We start from the raw sequence: 24,660 nt of genomic DNA on the forward strand, positions 1-24,660 counted from the left end.
ATAGTATCTACCTTACAGGGTTATTATAATGTTCAAATGGAACAATCTGTTTAAAAGCACTTTGCAAGCCTTAAGGGCAATATATGTCAGCTATTAATATTACTAAGATTATTTTGTGAAAGAAATGTATATTTGTCTATAACCTCACAGAAGGAAGAAAAAAAGCAATCCAAAAATGTCACCATACTGACCTTTTATTTTAGGTTTTCAATTAAAAAGATTTTTATATCCTTATTATAGAAATAATTATTATAATTATTATATCTTAGAGTTAGGAGTTGGAAAGGACCTCAGAAGCTATTTAGTTCAACCTATATCTGAATAATCTAATTCAGTCTAACAAGTAGTTATTAAGCTCCTACTATGTTCAAAGGCAAATATGAAACTGTTCTATTCCATCTTAAGATAGTCCTTACTGGTAGAAAATTCCCTTACATGATATTCCAATTTCTGTCCCAAGGCAGTTTCCTATTTGGAATGCCCTCATCATCTTCCAGATGGTATTTTTGGGCTCCCTTCAGTAAAGAAGGCAAGTGTCACCTCCTACAAAATGCCATTTCTGATTCCCCCAGTTACTGTTCTCCTCCCAACCCTCCATTGTTTACTTTGTAAGTATTTTGTAATTATTTATTTGAAAATCTGTTGCCCCCCCCCCAAAAAAAGTAAGCTTCTTGACTTGACTTTGACTGTCTCAAATTTTTGTCTTTATATTCCTAGTATTCATCATGGTGCTTGTTGAACTGAATTGAACTGAAGTTTTTCCTCAAACCAAACCCAAATCTGCCTCTCTGAAATTTTAGCTTTCTGTTCCTAATTTTTCATTCCCAGGCCAAACAACATCTTGGTAACTCCAGCAAGAACATAATCAAGGGACGAAAATAGAGAAAGCATTTATTGAATTTGCACTACTTAGGCTAAAAACAATTGAAGATAGTTAGCATCTAGTTATCAAGTTACCCCCATCAAATAAGGTTACATCTAAATAAGAATAAAAGTTAATCTGAAGGGACTTTTTCTTGATGAAGCCAAGCTACCTGTAACTGCCTTCTTTTCTAATTCACTAAGCATCTTGGTAATTTAGATTCTGGTACTTTGGCAGAAATCTAAGTCACATTCACTGGTCATTGTTTGCAGAACCTACTCTTCTATTTAGGAGCAATTTGCCTTCCTCTAGTTCTGAAGCACTGTTTCCATTTTCTATGATCTTCCAAAGATTATTAAAAATGGTTTAACAATCACATTCAAAAGTTCATTCCAGGGAAATGAATGTAATAGAATATTATTGCTCTGTCAGGAATGATGAAAAAAAAAGATAGTTTCAAAGAAACCTGTGTAGATTCCTATGAATTAATGCAGAATAAAGTGGGTAGAATTAGAATTATATAAACAAAAACCAGAGTACTATGATGGAAAACAACTTTGAAAACCTTATCAACTCTGATAAATATAATGATCCAGAAAGTCAATATGCTTTCTCACCTCATAATGGACTTCAATGCAGAATGGGACATATATTTTCAGACAGGACCAATAAAACACAAATTTATTACACTTACTTGGTTATAAGAAAGGGCTTTGGAGAGAGGAGAACTGGGGAAAGGGATAAAGAAATGAAGGTTTAAGGAAATTCAGAAGGGAACATAGGGCACTATTGACACTACCACACTAAAATTAACATATACTAAAAAAGTTATATGTAACAGATTCGTGGTTTCCTATGCAATCTTATTTTTCTATAATTTGTAATTAGAAATACTCATGTTTGTTGATAATTATCTAATCCATAATTTTAAAAAATGTTAAGATCATACAGTATTGAGACCCAAAATCATTTGACCTGCTCACTTTAACTCTTGCTCTCTTACATTTCTTCATACTCTGAGCAATTTTATTGGTGATTTATCTTCTGGGTTTTCTAATCCAAAGATTCCTATTCTTAACAGGAGGAGGGGAAGGAGGACAATGAATGGCAGAATGGGCATATAATTTTGGATACTTTGAATTTAATAATAGCAACAAGACCTTTTATTCCTTGGTTAACTTTCATAAAAACAGCAATGGAAGAAAATATTTTCATTGTACTTTTATAAAATGTTTTTCTCTTAGTCACAGCTCAGCACTTGGACTTATTTTAAATGAATACAAATTAAGTAAATATCTTTCTTAGTCACAGTAAACAAAAGTACTAATAGCTGGAATTAATATAGCACTTTGGTTTTCCTCATTTGATCTTTATAATAACCCTATGAGATAGATGCTATTATTATTCAGATCTTATATATGAAGAAGCTGGACCTGAAAGAGGTTGACTTGTCCTGGGTCACACAGTTAGTTAATATGTGAGAAAGGGTTTTAAGGCAGGCTTTCCTTATTTCAAGTCCAGCATCCCATACACAGCATCACCTAACTCCCCTAACACTAGTCATAAATATTTTCCGAGCTGAAAGAGATCTTGGAGATCTTTTTTGTCCAGTCTTACCAAGATGGCACAGAGCCTGGTGTCAGGAAGATCTGAGTTTAAATCCAGCCTCAGACACTTGCTAGAATGATGCTGAGCAAGTCACTTAAACTGTTTGTCTTAATCCTCTGGAGAAGGAAATGACAAACTACTCCATGACTTTTTGGTGCTAGTTATCTGATCCAGCTATCTATACTGATCCCATTTAACTGGAAAACTGCGAAATTTCTATAGCCTGGGATAGAGAGAGCAGGAATGTATTTTAGGAAGTACCTTTGAATGAAATGCTTTGTTTAAAAATATTTGACATCCTTTATTGATTCTACTCTATCTGCATGAAAGAAGTAAATACATGTCATGTAAATGAAAGTAACAAGTGATGTAGTTTACGTCAAGTCCCTCTTCACAACCATGGCCAACTGATCAATTAGGTCAAGTAACACCACAGAACCTCTTCAACTACAAGATAATCATTTTAAAAGCAACTGTTAGTTCTTGTCTCTTCAAATGACCCAATGAAGTAGATTTTAGAGACGACATAAGTATGGAAATAAATATGAGAGAGGTGTGATAGTAACATAATCAGACTGTAATAGAATTCAGATAGGAATTACAAATGACAGATTCCCAAATCCATCTCTCATTTTTCTAAATTAATCCTCTCCTTTTCAATCCAGACTCCCATAAAAACTATGACTGATCTTGGAATAGAGAGATGGAAGAAGACAAATCTACTCTTTTGATTATCTTTATCAAGTACTCTTTATGAAGTATCCATTGTCTAGAAAAATTACAACAAAACAAATCAGTATCATTATAGGGAATTTGAGACCATTGACTCAGATTTTTAGTCTTTAGACTTGGGGATTGCTCTTGGAAACAGCTCAGTACTCCAGTACTTCAGAATAAATTTACCTCTAATGCTTTCCTTTAAATAGCCAAGTATTTCTAATTTAGTTTAATTTTATATTACTATTCTGTTTGTAATTGCTGTGTAGGAGATACTGGTTCAGTTTCAAAATTCAGTCTCTTAAAAACCAGTCATGTCAAAAATTCAAATAAGGGAAGGGGTGCAATTAAATCTGACATAAGGATCCCTGATGGTCACATATTGAGTTAGAAAACCATATATTAACATTATCTATGTTCTATTGTAGTTTCTTTTATTAAACATTTCCCAATTACATTCTAATCTGGTTCAGAAGTACATGAAGAAGGTCAAGTGCTTAACAATTCTGTCTTAAATCACAAGGATAAGAATGGCTCTCTGAGTGGTTTAGTGAAAAGAATGTTGTATTTGGAGTGAGGAAACCTTTGCCCTTTTCTGTTAATTACTTCCTGTGTAACTTTCAGTTTCCCAATCTGTAAAATAATGGGGTTGAACTAGGGCAACCTCTATGAGCCCTTTTAGCTGTAACTACAATCCCATATGTTATGTTAAATTGAATTGAACAGTTGGGCTACAGGCTCTTACTGGGGAAAAAAAAGGAAAACATGTTTTAAATTTATGAGGAGATATATCCTTGCAATTTTTTCCTTATCTGCTTTTATTGATAATGATATACCCAAAATGGAATGATACCAAAAAATCATCCACTATGTACATTGCAACATGTGGAAGTAAAGGGGCCATCACATAACAGCAACAATGTCAAAGACTTAGCATGAGCTGCTTTTCCTGCCAATGACTCTCTATTCACAGCAAATCATCCTGTGTCATGATGGGTGGTTACTGAGTCATGCCCCAGGGACTCAAAAAAGAAACTACTTTCCAGTTTTGTCATAAGTCATAATGCATGCCACAATATACCAGAGCAATTTTTCATGTTTTTATCAGTTCACTCAGTTACTGACATTAGTTAGCTTGACTTTGTTTCCTCTAAAAAAGCAAGATACCTCAGATTTAAATTCAATAAATTGCTTTGACCTGGGTCAATGAACTTGACCTTCTATCTCCTCCAGTACTTAGTTCAATATTTCAAGAATTCATGATTTTTTTTGGTGTACAAACTCCCTCCAAGGCAAATTGCAGGTCCATTGTGACTTGGTCTATGAACATTATTAGGGAAAGGAATAAGAATGGGATCTATAATTTTATCAGTAGAGGGAATTCCTTGAAATCAAGAAACTCTGTTAATGTAGGCCAATACTTTCTTTGCAATTTAAGGACTTAGAATACAAAAAGATTGATTTGCCCTGAGTCATATAGGCAGTATATATATATATATATATACAGGAAGTCACCTCTGATATACATACATACATATGTATGTATATCAGAGGTGACTTCCTGCTCTTCTTGGCTCTAAAGTAGACTATACCATACTGAGCATCATGACAATCAAGAAAGTCATTACTCCATGGCCAATCTGATGTTGAACTTCTCCAGTCTTACCTAGGCTGCTCCTCTTATGATAGACATATAATCTGGTGCTAGGATTTTTCCAGTTTGGTGGGATCTGTTAACAAACCACTGGTAGTCTGAGAACTCAGTCACTTCAGTAAATTGAATCACAGAACTTCAGGGGAGGACTGTTCAGACCAGCTATTAAAAATTATTCAAGTAAAGGGTTGTTACCTCTTCCAAAATGAATTTTTTTCTGTTAATAACTAATTGCTCATATCATTGTAGCTTAATTCTCTGAGAATGCTTACACAAGCAGATTGAAATAGAAAACTGGGGTAATTATATAAATAAGCATTGTAGAGTAACAATTTTGCCTCAATTATCTGGATAGTTCAAGCTAAAGTGTTTTTTGCCCAAATTATCTGGATAAATACCCCAATTCTATCCTAATTTTGTCCACATAGTCCTTCTAGAAAATGACTTACCATAAAAAAACCTGTATAACATGGAGGCAACACAATATATCAATATATGGAAAAATTACTAGGCTTGAAGTCGACCTACTTAGGATTAAAGTCTCAGCCTTGTCATTTAACTAATTTTCTAATTATGGTCAAGGCAATTGACTAGTCTGAACCTGAAGTCCTTGATTGATAAAATGGAAAAACTCAAAATAACAATAACTAGTATTTATATAGAACATAAAAGTTTTCAAAACACTTTGCAATTATCTCGTTTAAGCCTCACAACAATCCTAGGAGGTAGATGCTATTATTAAAGAAACAACAGAGTTGTTAGGTGACTTAGTCAAAGTAATAAAATCATTGAGTGTCTGAGACCAGCTATATACTTGATTGGGTTGTTGTAAGGAAAATATTTTCAAAATCTTAAATGAAACCTACTTAGTAATGTTACAATCAATGATCAAGAATCAGTTAATGATAGATTTGGTTTCTTCTCTTAAGGATATTTTGATATATGAATTAAAATTACTCTGAGGTCTCTAAAACAGAACTTTAAAATGTAACATTTTGATATTTTATTTTTACTTCCTCAGGACTTCAAAGAATTCAAAGCAATAGGAGTATTCCCTTTGTTGGTATAGTTTGCAACCCATTCTTGCCTTTTCAACTCTTGCCATTCTCCAAAATGGGAGGAATGGTCCTGTCATTATGTACATCCAAAAGCAGGGATCACCAAGCCTCCACATGGGTGAGAACAAGACAGGTTGTATAGAATATACTCCAAAGCTTGAGTCTTCACCCAAAACACATTTGATTCAATAGAGCAAGATATTGACTTAAAAAAAGCTTCCACACATATGACAAAATAAAAGTCCTTGAAAGATATATCAACAGAGATAACTATGGTTAATAATATTAAATAAAGTATGAAGCAATATGTATTTATTCACTAAAGGTGGTTGCCCCTATCACAGAGGATAGCTACAGCAGAATCCAAAGGGAAGAGCAATTCCTTATAAAAGTCATCCCATAAATTCTTGATCTGATGAACTTCCTCTAAATCTCTTTATATTATGGGGCAGCTAGGTGGCGCAGTGGATAAAGCACTGGCCCTGGAGTCAGGAGTACCTGGGTTCAAATCCGGTCTCAGACACTTAATAATGACCTAGCTGTGTGGCCTTGGGCAAGCCACTTAACCCCATTTGCCTTGCAAAAAAAAAAACTAAATCTCTTTATATTGCATGGATATCAGTGAAGTATATGTTTTCCTGTGCTACTTCTTAGTTACTTCTTAGCCTCATTACACAGCTAACCCACCTCATTTTCTGAATATACATGTCTCTAACATCATCCTTTACAATACCTCTCCTATGTAACTCCTCTTTGGTGGTAAAAAGTTACAACTTACTCACACCCAATACATGTCCTACTATCCATCAAGTAATATTAAACTTAATTCTTTGAAGACTATAATACAACAGAATCCCTGGAAAAATGTTGATTTTAAAAACATGTGCCTCTCTGTTTCACAGAGAAGCATGGATCATTAAAAAAAAGTATTACACTGTTTTCCAAAGGCCCACACCCCACCTCCGATGAATTCTAACCCAAGTCATTTCCCAGTCACTGCATCTGTTCAAGGAATATGTACAGATGGATTAATCCCATGGGTTGTCCTTACATACAACCACCTGTTAAAGTTTAAACAATTGGTATTTTTTTTTGTTTTGTTTTGTTGTTGCAAGGCAATGGGGTTAAATGACTTGCCCAAGGTCACACAGCTAAGTAAGTATTAAGTGTCTGAGAATGGATTTGAACTCAGGTCCTCCTGACTCCCTGGTCAGTGCTCTATCACCATGCCACCCAGCTACCCTCACAATGGGCATTATTGATCCATTTTGTTTTTCCTATATGGATAGTTAGAATGAACTCTTTTGGGGGATTACTAATCTCACACAGGAGGCTCTGAAACATTCTGGAGATTGATGTAATCAGCATAATGACTTCAATTATTTGTAAAGTGGCATATGGTAGATCCTTAATAAATGCTTGTTCCCTCTTTATTAAACAGAAACATGAAAAGCCTTTTCATTTATAAGGAATTGCTCTTCCCTTTGGATTCTGCTATAGCTATTATCTATGATAGTAGCAACCTTTAGTGAATGAATACGTAATGCTTTATGCTTCATTTAAAATTATTAACCATAGTTATCTCTGTTGACAGAGCTTTCAAGGAATCCTGAATTCTTTTGACATATGATTGGAAGTAATCATTTTAAGTCAATATCTTGTTCTATTGAATCAAATGTGATTTGGGTGAAAAACTCAGGCTTTGGATGATGTTCAGTATTCCCTAACTTATTCTCACCCATGTAGAGGCTTGGTGAGCCCCATTTTTGGACATGCATAATGGCAAGACCCCTCCTCCCATTTTGGAGAATAAGTAGATGTCTTCTGATTGTTTCCTGTGAGATCACGGTGTGGTAATGAACCATTGTAATTGTCCATTGAGCAAGAATTCAGTAGGCATAAGGAAGGTTTGAGCAAATTTGAGCTTCATCTATTGGCACCTCACCTGAAAACCAGGCACCTATAAACGAAGGGCCTTTTTTTTCTTGTCTCTTATTCTTTTCTGAACTTATCTGAATAAGTATCTGGAAACATGACCTTAAAAGCTTCAAAAGACCAGAAGATTCATTAGAGATCAAATAGCTGGAGAAAGTAGCAGAATTCAGTAGCTACAGTAACCAAGAAGAGTCAACTTTGACCTATTAGACTGACCCATCAAGGAATAAGCCCAGCTGAGCAAGGGAAAGACTGTCACATCCAGAAGTGAACTTGGTGACACTTGAAGAAGAAAAAATTCCTAGGGTCAAGAAGTTACCCCTTTTGATTTGGAGGTGGCTAGATTTTTTTTAGCAACCTCTAACCAAGATCTGAATGGACATAACAGAGGGGAAAATGCAGCTCCAAGTCTGAATTTTTACATTGGGTATTATGCCTTCTCAGTAAATATCCCTTTATAAAAACTAATTACTATTCATTGGTTTGTTGATATTAAGAAATGGTTCATTGGTCAAATATTATTGGAGAGCACATTAGAGGGGATTCACAAGTGATAGTATTAAAAGTCACAACACTTAGGGCTACACCTAAGATACTGAGGGGAAAAGTAATCATGACTCACTGAGTACTCAACCTGTAAGTCTAAATGTGAAGTGGAAGAATAAACCCAGAGCCTGTGTTACAAATTCTTATAATATAGTCAATAAACAATAAGCACATTGAAATCTTGTATGTCCTATATCCTTCAGTGAAATCATAACTAAACATGTGTCTGCTGCAAATCTTTTATGTGAATAGTTGCCTATTCCCTTCTCAAACCTTCTTCAAGAATGCATTCAATTCTTCTGTACTTTATTATCATAAATATTTTGCAAAGATAGGAAAGTATAGGCATATGGATTAATAGTTACTGATATTTTCTTAGTTTTTATGAGTTTCAAAAATCTTGAATATCTACCTGAGTCCCCTTGAATTATGTTGCCTCTAGCAGGAATCTCCTCTGGACTTTTTTGGTCTAATTGAATTGTCTGTTTCATTTTTTGCTTTTTGTTTCATTTTATTTCTGCTTCATTGTTGGAGACCATTTGTGATATCTGCAATATCATTGTTAGAGGAAAATAGTTCATTATAGAAACCTTGACAAATCTTTTCTAGTTTTTATTTATTCCTTGCCTTTCTTCCAGTTCCATCTTTGGTCTTATTGGAGCAATTAATTTATATATATTATGCTTTCTTAGGAAATAGTGATCATGTAGATTGTTAGCTTTTCTTTCTTTTTTTTAAAGCATCAATGGTTTGGATTTGAGTTGAATTGGAGTTGTTTCAATGTGTACTATATTTTCTTATTTTTTATTCTTTCTTGGTGGTCTAGTTATAAAGAGATAGTTAATTTGGAAATAACTTATCAATCAATGACTGGCTGTTCCCTGAATATAAAAATATAATCAATTTCATTTTTTTGTGATATCATTTGATACTGGCTAAATCCAGGTTCTTCTCATTCTCTCCTTGAAGAAATTCTTTATAGTGAAACTTCTATATAATCTACAAGCCTTTAAAACCTCACTAGTTTTCCACTCTTAAATTACATTTTTCTAGCTGTGTGGCCTTGGGCAAGACACTTAACCCTATCACCTTGCAAAAATCTAAAAAAAAAACAAAACAAAAAACAAAAAATAACAAAAAAAAAAGAAAAAAAACTACATTTTCAAACATTTGTTTTCCTTTCTTCCCCAAAGCTCCCTTTTGAGTAGAGGTTATCAGTATATATTGATTTGATTTAGAAGGTCTTTTTTTTTTCCCCACTGATTTTTCATAGAATTTCTTTCTCTCCTCATCCTCTACAACAGGAATTGCCACATAGCATACAATTACTTTCATAGTGACTTTTATGCAAATGTTTATCATTAGCAATTTTATAAAAGAATGATCAAATATACCAGAGAATGATGTTTCTTGTTGCCATTGACTACCCAATTCCATTTGTCTCATTTCATTTATGGTTAAACTATCAAAACTAATGTGAGTCAATTCATCTAGTATTATATCTACTTAACAGTCAAGGATTATACATATGATAATAAAGCTAGAATTAGAAGAAACCCTGAAGACTCTCTAGTTTAATTACCTCATTTTGCAGATGAAGGGGGGGGAATGAAGCTCAGGAAGGTTAACTTAAGCAAATTCAAATAGGTAGAAAACATCAGAGGGAGGATTTGAACTTAAGATCTTTTGACTCCATACTCACTGATCTTTCTATGGTACACTATGGCCACATTCCACTATACCATACTACTTCCATTTAGAATATCAATAGCTAAGGTAACTTTTATGGTCATTTTTAAAAACTATGATTCTTAGTATTTTTGACCCCCTTTCCTCTGCCACCAACAAGTAACTGTAGCATAGAACTGAGGAATATTTTGTATGAATCTTTATTTCATACTATACTAAAATATGATCAAAAATTTTTATATAAATCATATGTTCATAAAATCTTCTCATTGAAGGGAACTTTTGGATTGATTGTTTAATCTAAAAGATATTTTTGGTCTTCTTTATAGGATCAAAATCTTCTGTTATCAGTGAGCAATGCTATATTTCCAAAATAGTTCCCACACACAACCAACATATGACATATTTTATAAATGTGTTTCTTGAGATTTCTGCTCTATGTAAGTTTTAGATTCCATATCAAAATACTCAAAATGAAACTTATAAGCCAGGAAACATGGGTTGGGATCTGGGATACTGTGCTGCTATTAGAATATTTCTTGGCGGTAATCATGAGCCACTCCAGAGCAGTCTGCCAAAACCTCCAACTCCTACCAGGTGCTTTTCCTCAGAAGACCACCATTATTATAATTTTTTGATTAAGCAAGAAATCCAACTAAAATAATTTTCTTTAAACAATTCATAAATTAAAGAATGCTGGATATTGAATTTCAGGACCTGGTCTCAAATCCTGGTCTAACCATTAAAGCCAGTGTATCATTAGCAAATAACTTCCTTTCTATGAGTCTCAGTTTTCTCAACTGTAAAATAATGGGGTTGTATTGGATGACACATAAAGTTCCTTCCAGTTATTAATCTATGATCTTATTATCTAAATTATATAAACCATTTCATTGAAAATATGATTATTAGTGAAATGGTAAGAACAATGAAGCCTAGATTTCTGTCCTAACTTCTTAATTAAATTTAAGACAAATAACAACCACTCCCAGTCTCAGTTTCCCCATTTATAAAATTAGAATAGTAAACAACATTATTCCTAAGATTTTTTTTATCTCTAACATTCTGATTCTAAAGACAGTAAAATTTTTGCAAGATGGTAAATTTATCAATCAGGTTCTAAATTTAGAACACAAGAATTGAAGATAGCCTCCTACCAGCTGGAATTCATTTTTCCAAAAGATGTTGGAAAGAGACAGAAACAGAGAAAGGCAGAGATGGAGAGAGATGAGAGAGAGGGGGAGAGAGAGAGAGGCAGACACAGAATTTTTATAAAACCATGACTTTATGCAATAAAGGAATAATCTAAAAGCTTATGATAGTTATTAGTCCTGTCATCCAGCATGTTCTAATAGAATTTATTTATATTTTAATACATTAAATCATAACTGAATTATAGAAGGTATGATCATATGAAATAAAACTCAAAAAAAGCTATTAGCCTAGAAACTCAAGTATTTATAAATTAAAAGCTTAGCAAGTAGGACAAAATTGACTACCTTGAATTCTTGTCATCTGAGTTTAGAAACAGGTTGATAAAATGCCTTTTTATAATAATTGATCTATAATTGTAATAACTGATATATTAATTTTCACTAGATTCAGGAAAACCTAGTCTCAAGCCCTTATTCTAACATAATATGAAACAGTAGAAACCCTGGCTCTGGAGCTAAAGGGCCTGGATTTAATTTCTGCCTCTGATGTATGACTTTGTGAAAGTCACTTAGCTCTCTGGGACTCAGTTTCCCTCCAGGTTTATCATTCTATTATCTTTTCATCCTAAACAAGTAACCACTGACAAGTCATCTAATCTCTTGGTGCCCCAGACTCCTCTCTAAGACTATAAATATAACTAAGTTGGTGGACAAACTTTCTAAACTGTACAGCAATGAAGTGACAGATGAAGTGTCTGGACCAAGACAAAAAGAAAAATGGAAATGTTAGTTTCACTCCCCAAGGAAAAGTATAGAAAAAGAGCATATTTTGATTGAAACCATGTAATAAATAAAATTCCTGGCTTATATGAAGCATGAAATTTATATCATGGATGTTGATTTTTAAATACAAATTATTTCAGCAGAGTGGAGTGTACTTCTAGTTCTCACCTAGATTTCCCTTGATCCTATTATTTCATCATAAGTCTAAATTTTTCACAAAGGTCACATTATTCTAGAGTAAAATCTATTTTGAGTTAGAGTTATAAAGACCACTTAAGCTATAGACCTATGCTAAGCTCACAAAAAACCAAAAAACATGTTAATATGTATTGAGAAACTAGAGAAGTTGGTTTAATTGTAAAAATAATTTTATAATGAAATTCTGCTTGTATTGTTGAAACTTATACCTACTCTCCAGATACATTTCATTTTCTGTGTTGCTAAAGTATAGAATTTCCACAATTTTCACTTCATTTCCTGCTGTTTGCACACATTTTTTATAAGCTTAGTAAATATCCTCATTGTCTGCAGCCTAAGTAGCAGACAAAGGTTCCTATGCACAGCTGCTCCTCCATGCTTTACCATCCTTCTTTAAAGGTACAGAGCTCAACTTTAAAGAGGAACACCAAACACACAGTTTAATACACATGGGTGAACCACAGGAGAAATGATATCGATGTAAGAAAAAAGCAAGGCCAAAGGTTTGTATCCTATACATAAAAATGAAGACTTTCTTCAAGAAGAAAGAATCAGGTAAAATAGTCATGATAATGCCAACAACAAAAATCTCAAAAAAAACCAAATTTATTATATTTTAACAAAAAAAAAAAAAACAACTGATGACCAAAGAGGGAGTCCTTTCCAAATCAACCATCTCTGTACAAAGAGAACATATTCCAGTTAAAGCAAAAATCAAAATCAATACTAAATTTATTGAAGAGTGATTTGTCATGATACACCTTGAAAGCAACTACAGTCTGACCTAATAAATAAGCTATTGACCTAAGAAAATGAGAAATGGATGTAAGGGCTGATATCCACCCAGATGCTCACCATCTCCTGAGAAAATTAAATTTAGAAAAATCATTTACCACAAAAAGGAGAACAAAACCACATTAGCTAGCAAACACTTGGTTTCCTTGCCAGATAAAGAGGTGTGGCATAGATAATATCAATTTAGGATATAAATCTGTTTGTAAAATCATATGAAGGAGGATAGTGGAAGATTATGAACAATGTGACCTCCTAGAAGAGTAAGAAACTACAGAGGGAAAAACAAATTTAAAGAAAATTTGGCAAGAGATACAATTAAGCCAAATAACCCTGAGAACATTTATAGATGAAAATTAGGAGGCCACACAGAAAAAAATTGGAAAAGATGTCAAGATTTCTAACTTTTATTTTTTTTTCCATCAGTGATACAGTATGCAGAGATATCTTTTGAACCTTTGTCCCAGTGGATAGAGTGCCAGACATGGAATCAGAAGGACCTGACCTCAGATCCTGGTCATTTAACCCTGTTTGTCTCAGTTTCCTCATTTGTCATAAGCTGGAGAAGGAAATGGTAAACCACTCCAGTATCTTTGCCAAAAAAAAAAAATGAAATGGGGTCACAAGGAATCAGACACAACTGAACAATAATAGAATATCTGGAATATTATCACTATAAAATCGTGGAAATAAAATAGGGAACTCATCCAGAAGGCTTTAGAATCCCTTTCCAGCAAATAATCAAATTTTAAGTTCTAATTATTTTACCTGCCCCCAGAGTAGAATTTTCCTTTCTCTTAAAGATTGGCTGGAGAGAAAGAAGCCAAGAGCAAGGACTTTAACTATCATATCTCAGATATGCACCCTTTCGAATCTACTCCAGATCAGCTGGAGAGAGTGAGGCCAGAGGCAAGAAGCAGTCTTTGCAACTGAAAAGTCCTTATCTTGATTAAAGAGAAAGGGTGGAGAGCAAACCCGCCCCAGCTGGCTCCCCCAGTTCACTCAGGTCCTTTCTGATTTTGATCTAAAAGATCTACAGGAAAAAAAAAAAGCAGGAAACTTCCTGGGTCCTGATCCTGATTCAGCTCCTACCTAGCTCTGTCACCTTGAGAGCATGCTTACTATGGGAGGCAGTGTGGTCTAATGGGAAGTGCTGACCTGGAGTCCAGAAACTTCTGTTTAAATCCTATCTTAGACAACTGGCAAATCCCTTAACCTCCCTGGCATGGGTTTCTGATCCTTAAAATAAGAGGATTGGATAAGATAGTCTCTAAGATCCTTGATCCTTCCAGCTCTAAATTCATGATCCTCTGATCCTTCCTGGTTGTGAATCAGTTAACCTCTGAGCCTCAGTTTCTTTATCTGTAAAAAAGGGGTTGAACTCGATGATTTCTGAATTTTATTCCCTGCTGAAAATGCTGTCATCTAATGGATTAGAGAAAAATATGATTCCTTTGACAACTAATTCTTCAATTTGAGAAAAAAATATTTAAATCAATTTTTTTAAAAAATATTAACCAATTCATTTAGCCATTCAACAAATATTTCTTAAGCACTTAAGTGAATAGTGAACTTTGCTAGGTACTGGGACAGATATAGAGTTAGCAGAAATACACTTTGCGGGACTCATGTGAGGAACATTATTATTAGTGTCACTAGGCAGTTTTTTTTTACTTTGAACTCACTTCAATTGGATCATATCTAACTTGTTTTGAATACTTGGGTTTTGTTAAATAAAGCTATTGGTGCACACTGATGAAACCCACTCTCACTGACTTGAATTCTCAGGGGAAAAGTTAGTAATCTCAGTATCCTGGGTCATCATTTTTGTCTTTTGGTCCGCTCCTCTAAGTTATCCAGGTCTTTGGGAATTAAATCAACTTATCCTCTGTCAGACTATTTAAAGATGCCTATGTTTCTAATTATTAATGGATTGTATTTTCTGCTTTAATCTGTTTGTTGTTGTTACTTTTTACTCTTTTGGTGTGGAGAGAAAGAATGTATGTCTTTCCCTTACTCCAGGGTTTGGTTGAACAAACCATACCCTAGTGAAACCTCCACTGTCTAAGCCTGGCGTTGCCTCAGTGATTTTTATAGTTTTACCTAACTTGCTAAATAAAGAAGGTTGTGGAAAATCTCTTTCCTTTTTTTTTCCAGGGCTTCACAAAAGAAAATAAATCCCAATCTATGCAGAATGGTTTAAATGGGTCCAACCCAATGAATCAGATGATCATCTTGACAAGGTTCTTTACAACTTGAAAATTCTATGAACCTTTACTACATATTCCCACAAGGGGAAAAAAAATTCTCATCTTTATGTAATTCTGAAAGATGAAATATTGTCCCCATGATTAAATACTGGAAAATTGCCCAACTTGATTTTCTCATACATGAAGATATAATTCTAACTCATAATTCAGCATTCATGTAGCACTAATTGTTAATATACCATGAAAGTTACTATTAAGACAGTTTTATTAGTTTTTTTCTCACAACACCCTTCTAAGATAAGCCACAATAATGTCATATTGCAGATAAAGAAACTGAGGTACTGAATTTCGATAATGTCATATTGCAGATAAAGAAACTGAGGTACTGAATTTCAATAACCTGTTTCATATTAGGGAATAAGTCAGTGGTGGGAAAGAGTATATACAATTCACCAGTCTCGGATTTCAATAAAGGAAGCTATCCAATGTCAATCAACAAGTATTTATTAAGTGTCTACTAGTTTCCAGGTACTCTGCTAGGAAATACAAAGGAAAAAACCATTCCCTACTCTCAGAGTATTCTCTCGTGGACCTAGTATGTGCAATATATCTTAGTAGGATTTTACAGGAATGGTATCCTTGTATGCTAGTACTGGGAAAATTACCTGACATATCAGAAAAGATGATCTTGGAATATCCAACTGCATTGACAAGGATTCTTTTGAACAAAAGCAAAATAAAACAAAAACAGTACAGATTAAGTCTAAGGTTATCTTCACCTCCAAAATGACTCTGATCCATTATGAGATTATTTGCAATGAGATTCCAAACATAATACATTCTCCTTGAAAATGTTTTTTCAAAATTCTATCATTACTCAAAATTCCAATCCAAGGCAATTTCACAGGAGTACATCCTCTATTTCACGAATTTACTTTCTCGTTAACTATTTATTGATCACCTATTATACACATGTTTGACTTGTGACTATTCCCCAGTTAGACTGTAAGCTTTCAGAAGGCAGAAAGATGCATTTAATTATATCTATATCTCTGCCAGTACCCATGCATAATAAGTTTTTAATCAATGGTCATTGAATGAATAAAGGAATAGCATACAGAAAAATTAACAAAAGGTCTCTGCTTTCCAGGAACCTGCATTCTTATTAAAGAGACTGGACATTTTGGTGGTGATAGGAGGAAGCCAGATCTAGGTTTGTGAATGCATCAGAATAGGGAGCTCTCAGTGTGGAAATTCCCTCTACCATTAAAGATTGGTAGTTTCTTTGTAAATTAAATAGAGCATTGAATAGGACACTGAGATGTTCCATGTCCTTTCCAGATTATTTAACTAGTATGTCTCAGTGGTAAGTCTTGAACATGTCTTCCTGACTCCACCACAAAATACTGTTTTTCTCTAAAAACTGGCAATAGGCAATAAAAAAAGAAATGAGTATGCTTTGTAATAGTAGTCTGGTGCTTGGGCAGATTATAACAATTTGCTAATCTGATACACCCTCAGCTCAAGTAAGACCCTAGTTAATGAACTAATGACTTGTAAGGGAAGTATGTTGGATACTCTGTGGACATTCTATAAGCTGTTCTAGTTGGCCATCCTCATATCTTGGAGGAATTTTCTTTGCTCAAGATGTAGCTAGAACTGTTGACATATTCAAAAAAGTCTGAGTCAACTTCAGTTATCTCTTTTCACTCCTGGGAGAGTTCAGTGACTCTTCCTCTCCTGGTATCATGTGAAAGACTTTGCTGTACGGGGAAAGGCCTCAGGGCCATAGTCCCATCTGAATTCATCTGTCCCCCCCAGCGATTACCCTCAGTCCTTGGTCTTTTCCATTCTAGGACCAGGGAGTAGAGTTTCCAACCACAGAAGAACAAGCTACAAGATTCTGGGAGTCGGAATTCAGGACAGGTTTTGCAATCAGCACAACCACCAAAGAAGCAAGAAAACCTTCAGAAGTAACCTTTGAAAGGAGTTTCAGAATGTCCTTTCCTGTTCCACAGGCACTCCAGTGGCATTTCTCTAACACATCATAAAGATTTTCCCAGAAGCAAACATCAGCCCAGCAAGGGTCAGCACCAGACCCCTACTGTAGATACCTTGGAATGGACAATTTGACTTTACTAGGTCTGATGCCAGAAAATCTCAACGAACTATACAAGTAAGATTTAAAGACAAATATCTGATGTTTGCTGAGAAAATATTGGGTCCTCAAACCATCTTCTTTATACTTAGTGACAGAGTAAGCAAGGTACCAAATTTTCTAAACCTGCACACAGAAAATTACAGACAAGTCTATGCATATCATGGATTCAGAAATTTAAACTGATATTTCCTCCCGAATTTGTAATAGAATTTAAGACAACTGAATGATGCAGTGTATAAAGCACTGGCCCCATAGGAAAAACTGAATTCAAATCCAACCTCAGACACTTAATACCTATGTGATCCTGGGCAAGTCATTTAATTGCTGTCTGCCTCAGTTTCCTCATCTGTAAAGTGTAGCTAACAATAGCATCTGCCTCCCAAGGATTTTCTGAGGATAAATTACTATTTGTAAAGCCTTTTGCAAAGCTTGAAGAGCTTTATAAAGGCTAGCCATTATTATTATTACTCATGATTGTTTTGGCAGAAACAAGTCACCCATAACAGTTACTTGAAGCTGTACCAGTTCTATTTGCAAAGGAGTGCCAGACCTGCCTTTTGCCTTCCATTAAAATCAGAATATGGGAAGACTAGATGTTGTTGCCTCATCTCCAAATCTCCTGTATTCAACTGACCCAGCAAAAGAATCTCATTGACTTAGTCATTTTCCAGCAATTTAATACACAAATACTTCCCTTTGGCAACGAATATCTAGAAATACTTCTCAAGGAAACATGTCCCCAGCCCCAGCCCCATTTATGGTAGAATCCTAAAATCATGGAATTTAGACCTAGAAGGATATCAGAGGTCATCTAACATAATCCATTCCTTTAACAAGGAAAGAATCTAAGGTCCAAGGAGGTTAAAACTTGCTCACAGTCATATAGTTAACTAAGGACATAACTAGAACAAGAATTCATGATTGCAATATTAAATAATGACTTCAAGGCAGAACTGGGAAGCATGAGAGATTTGCACTATGAATTTAAGATGTCTTAAGTTCTATTTCCCAGGAGTTTGTGAAAGAGAGGATTGTTCCAATATGAAGAATGACAAGTGAGTAGAGATTCAGGGTGTGTTTCATTGTGAAATAAAATTGTCAGATGTAAGCAAGCCTATAAGCAAACATAAATCTCATTTTACCAGCTGCCATTTTCATGATATTACAAAACACAAACCTAATTTCATGCTCAGCCTGTGTTTAAGCACATATGTACATATACCCTATGCATGTAATACTATAATAATAGTGGAGCCCAATATAGATCTGATTGAAATCCTTGAATCATGTCTCTCAGTATCTCCTCTCTAGAGATAACAAAGCACCTAGCAAAGGACCCAAGGGTGTGCTTGCAAATGTTTAACAACCTCCAGAGGGAAAAAAAAGAAAAAAGCTCATTTTTAAGTTTAATTTGCATTACTAAAATTTCCTTAAGTCTAGATAATCAACATACAATAAATCAAGGCCTTCTCTTGTAGCATTTGCTGATTTCCAAGGTATAAATACTCACACTGAAAATTTAACAATTCATTCTCTCACATGTTGGATCTGGCTCCAGCACATGCTTCTATACATTAGTAATAAACATGACTTATCTACACCTGGTTAAAATACAGAACTCATTTATACAGAGACTTATAGGTTGTAAAATATTTTTTCTGATGACAAAATGATTAGCAAAAGTATTCCTAGGAACTTAGGCCAAAGGGCTGGAAGTGACCTTAAAGAGATCATCTTATCCAATGTGCTCATACAATTAGGAAAATGAAGCCCAGAGAAAGGAATTTATTTGCCCAAGGCCAATCAAGGCTAGGATTTGAATCTCTGATAATAAACCTTTCCAGTGATCTTTCTAGTACACTATGCTGCCCCTTTGGCCACAAAGTCAGTCAGTCAATAGATTGGGTATGGGACCCAAGATAGCTTCATCCTGTTCCTGCAGAACTTCACTATTGATCCCTATACACTTATCTTCTTGTCTCCAGGTCCTCCCCACAGACTTCACTCCTATCAACTGAGTCATATTTTTGCCTTCTTGGTCCCAAGATCCTCATCTTTCTTCAAGATCCACTTCATTCTTTTGATTATCCTAGCCCTCAAATGATTTCTCCTTCTCTCAGCTTACTTATTGTCTCTCCCTAGTTAGTTGGCACTTAGCCCTCCTAATAGAGATAATGGACTCAAGATGCAGAATAAGGCATATGATTTTGGACATGGCCGATGTGGGAATTTGTTTTGCTTGACTCTGCATATTTGTTATAATAATTTTGTTTTTCTTTTTCATGCTCAATTAGAAGAGGGGAGAGAGGAAAGAAAGGGGATTGGTTGCTAAATGAATTTAAAATCAACACATCTTATATAGTCTTGTTTTGGTAAAAAAATTTTATGTGTTTATATTTATACATATGTAGATTAGACACATATATTCCTCACACAAACAGGGACTATGTTGTATCCCCTTAGTAAAGTCCCAACCACACAGTAGGCATTCCATAAATGAGTGTCAACAATTATGATGTTGGTGAAGATGTTTATGATCATAATGATAGCAATGATGAAGGTGCTAATGAGCAACACTTTGTCTTATTTACAACACATAGTAGGCGCTTAATGAATGCATGTTGATAGATTAACAAAGAAAGAAAGTATAGGCAGCTAGGTGGTGCAGTGGATGTTGTCCTTGTAGTCATGGGAAACCTAAGTTCAAAACCAACATCAGACACTTACTAGCTGTGTGACCCTGAGCAAATCACTCACCTTCTGTTTGTCTGCTTCCTCAAATATAAAATGGGGATAATTGGTCACTTACCTTTTGTTTGACTCAGTTTCCTGAACTATGAAATGGGGATAATCAGTCACTTACCCTCTGTCTCAGTTTTGTGAACTATAAAATGGAAACAATTAGTCACTTAGCCTCAATTGCCTCAACTACAAAATAGGAATAATAATAGAACGTACCTCGCAAGTTTATATGATGATCAAATATAAATATTCAATCCCTTCCCTTCCTCTCTACAATCATACCTATACTGAAAAAAAAAAACCCAAACTCCATGAAGTCTTTTTTTTCCCCTTTGGCAATAACTGATAATAGGAAGGGGGTGAAAAAAACTAAACTTAGAAGATCTGGGTTCAAATTCTGACTGCAAAAAGTTAGGCAAATCACAAACTCTCTGAACCTTAGTTTTCTCAGGTGGAAAACACATGCTAGATAAATATAGATTTAGATATACATACACATTTATTTCACAACTATATGTATACACACATATATACATACATACTTTTATTAACATCACATAAAGTAAGAGGAAAAACAAAACAATGAACTAATTTTTTTTAGATTTTTGCAAGACAAATGGGGTTAAGTGGCTTGCCCAAGGCCACACAGCTAGGTAATTATTAAGTATCTGAGGCTGGATTTGAACCCAGCTACTCCTGACTCCAGGGCTGGTGCTCTATCCACTGCACCACCTAGCCCCTCCAATGAATTAATTTTAAAAAATAACTAAAGTTTGTAATGTAAATAAATCCATGAGAGAAAGAAATAAACATCAATGATATTATTATTATTATTATTATTAAATGAGACTTTGTAAGCACAATATACCTGGACCAAAATTAAATATGGTTATACTCATGATCCATATTGAATTAAAGTCTGATAAATTTTAAGACATGAAGCAAAAATACACAGTAGAAAGGATTCTTGATATTAACTGAAGTATAGTTTTTTTTCCTTGCAAATAGAATATGAATCCCCTCAAATCCTATATTTTAGTTAGAGAGGGAAAATGGGAAAATGAAAGAAATGAGACATATATTCAAATAAAGGGGAATGATGATGATGATGATGATGATGATGATGATGATGATGATGGATAACAATGAAAGCAGAACTTCCCAGTTCCTATTTTGCTTCTTTTTCTTTGGCAAGAAAAAAGGACTGATAAACATAGACACTACCAGTAGGGATCTAATCTACAAAGTATGTGAAATCATTCAATATATAATTCTATCAGTTCTTTCTTTGAATGCAGTTGTCATCTTCCTTCATAGGTCTTTTGTAGCTAATTTTGGGGTATGAACTTTTTGAGTTATTCCTTTATATTTTTTCCAATTACATGTAAAGATAGTTTTCATTATTCATTTTTGTAAGATTTTGAGTTACAATTTTTTTTCCTTCCCTCCCTTCCCCTCTCCTTTCCCCAAGACAGCATGTAATCTGATATAGGCCATACATGCACAATCATGTCAAACATATTTCCATATTAGTCATGTTATAAAAAAAATCAGAACAAAAAGAAAAAATATGAGAAAAAATTTTAATGAAAATAGTATGTTTTGTTCTACATTCAGATTCCATAGCTTTTTCACTGGATGTAGATAGAGGGCATTTTCGATCCTAAGTCTTTTGGAATTGACGTTGATTATTTTATTGTTGAAAAGAGCTAAGTCTATCATAGTTGATCATCATACAATATTGCTCTTATTCTGTACAATGTTTCTCCTGGTTCTGCTCACTTCATTCAGCATCAGTTCATGTAAGTCCCACCAGATTTTTCTAAAATCTGTATGCTCTTAATTTTTTTATATAACAATAGTATTCCATCACATTCATATACCATAGCTTGTTCATCCATTTCCCCAATTTATGGATATCCCCTCAATTTCCAACTCTTTGCCAAATAAAAAGAGCTGCTATAAATCTATTCATACGTGTGGGTCCTTTTCTCTTTTATGATCTCTTTGAGATACAGATTTAGTTGTGGTATTTCTGAATCAAAGCATATGCACAGTTTTATAGCCCTTTGGACAGAGTTCCAAAATATTGTCCCGAATGGCTAGATCAGTTCACAACTCTACCAATAGTATATTAGTGGTTTTCCCTTATTCCCTCCAATATTATCATTTTTCTTTTCTATCACATTAGCCAATCTGATAGATATGAGATGGTACCTCAAAGTTACTTTAATTTGTATTTCATCAATAATAATTTAGAGCATTTTTTCATATGACTGTAGATAACTGAATTCTTCATTTAAAACTGCTTGTTCCTATCCTCTGACCATTTATCAACTGAGGAAGGACTTGCATTGTTTTAAATTTGACTCAATTCTTCATATATATATTTTAGAATTGAAACCTTTACCAGAAACAATGACTGTAAAAATTGTTTCCCAGTTTTCTGCTTTTCTTCTAATTTTAGTTGAAGTGGTTATATTCATGTAAAAAACTTTTTTAATTTAACATAATCAAAATTATCCATTTTGCATTTTATAAATTTGGAAATTTTTTAATGGTCAAAATGATTTTGTTGCTTAAAATTGTCTTAAAAACAATATTGCTATTATTATTTACAATGTTCTATTGGCTCTACTAATTTCACCCATAATTTCAGGGAAGACTAAGCATGTTAAATCACTGTTTTTGTATTTGAAAAATCATGGTGAATAGAAGACATACTCCAGAAGAGGAAAGAGACAAATATTGTTCTGATCTTCATAAAGGAAAGAAGAAAGGAGATTACAAATTTTATGCCAGTGGACTTGATTTAGTAGCAAACTCCTAGGAGTTCTCTATACCAGTGAAGTTACAGGAACAATCAGTGTTCTATATCCTATAAGAAAAAATTTCTAAGTATGAGTTAGACTATGAGGTCTCCTCGGAATCAATCTGTGATTCTATGATTCATATGATTCTTGAATGTTGTACCAGAGAAACAAAAATTCTGGCAGACCCAACCAGTCTGGAAAGGTCTGGAACATAGCTGTGACAATAGATTGTGTCTATCATTCAAGAAACCACCTAGTTAATTTCAGAAAGGATCATCAATAAAAACATTAGCCAACAATTGGTTTATTTTTTCCCCAAGCGCTGCAATTCAATCCATCCATGTACCAAGAACTGAACTGAGTAATGTATATACAAAGAAAAAGTGAAAACAGTCCCTACCCTGGGGGAGCTTATCTTCTTTTGGGACTTAAAAATCAAAAACATATAAAATACATATATAAGGTCAGTAGAATGCTATCTTAACAGGAAATGGTTCAAGCAGTTTTTGAGACCAGAGAAGGCCTCTCAGAAACAGTGGAACTTGAACTGAGTCGTAAAGGAAACGAACTATTCTAAGAATCTGGACTGGGAAGAGAGAGCACACCAGGCCTGGGGAACAGCCAGTACAAAGGTATGTGTATAGAAATTAAGACTTGGCAAGATTCCTACTTGCATTAGTGGAGGAAATAGCAACATCAGCAACATCACAAATCATCTAAAGTATTAATGTTAGAATTCAGGTCTCAGTTTCTATCTCTGAACCTCACTTTTGAATCCTCAAACAAATCTCATGTGCCCTCCAGCAGATCACCCAACCAAAGCTCCATCTTCAAAATGGTACATTAGAATAGATGGTCAAAATTTCCTTCTAGCTCTAAATTCTAAGGATTCAACTGCTAAGTGTCAGAGGCAAGATTATACCTGAAGGTTAGACTCCATTTATAAATCTTCCTATCTGTTAGCTTCACAAGTGTGTCTGCACACTCTTGTGAATGCACATAAACATATTAATATATGTGGATGTGTGTCTATAATACAGTATATTTCTTTAATATGTATGCATTTGTATATATATATGTATATATGTGTATATATATATATATATATATATATATATATATATATATATATGCAAACAGTCAATAGATCTTTATTAGGTACTTATTGTGAGCCAGACACTGTGCTAGGGATACAAAAAAAAAGGCAAAAGATAATCCTTGCCATCTAAAGCCTCATAGCTTAATGGGGCAATTCACAATGTAATGTGCATTAGATTATTAATAGTTTCAGCTTCTCTTAAATTTCAATTCAACAGATGTTATTTTAAGTATCTAACTTTGCATAACACAGTAAGCTAGCATTTACTATGGTAAGTGTTACAGATACCAAAAAAGGTAAAAGTCAGGCCCTGCTCTCAAGGAACTCACTATCTAATGAAGAGAGACATGAAAACAGCTGTGTACAAACAACATATATACATATAGGATAAACTGGGGACAGTGTCAGAGGGAAGGCACTAAGATCAAGGGAGATCAGGAAAGGCTTCTTTAGCCAAGGAAGCCAGGAGGCAGAGATGAGAGGGGAAAATAGACCAGATTTGGAGAACAGCCAATGAAAATGCCTGGAGTTGGGCGATAGAGAGTCCAGCTATGAGGAACAGCAAGGAAGTCAATGTCACATGGAGGGGAGTAAGGTATAAGAAGACTGAAAGAGTAGGAAGAGATCAGGTTATGAAAG

Source organism: Macrotis lagotis, chromosome 7 (genome assembly GCF_037893015.1).
Source record: "Macrotis lagotis isolate mMagLag1 chromosome 7, bilby.v1.9.chrom.fasta, whole genome shotgun sequence".
Taxonomy (NCBI): domain Eukaryota; kingdom Metazoa; phylum Chordata; class Mammalia; order Peramelemorphia; family Peramelidae; genus Macrotis; species Macrotis lagotis.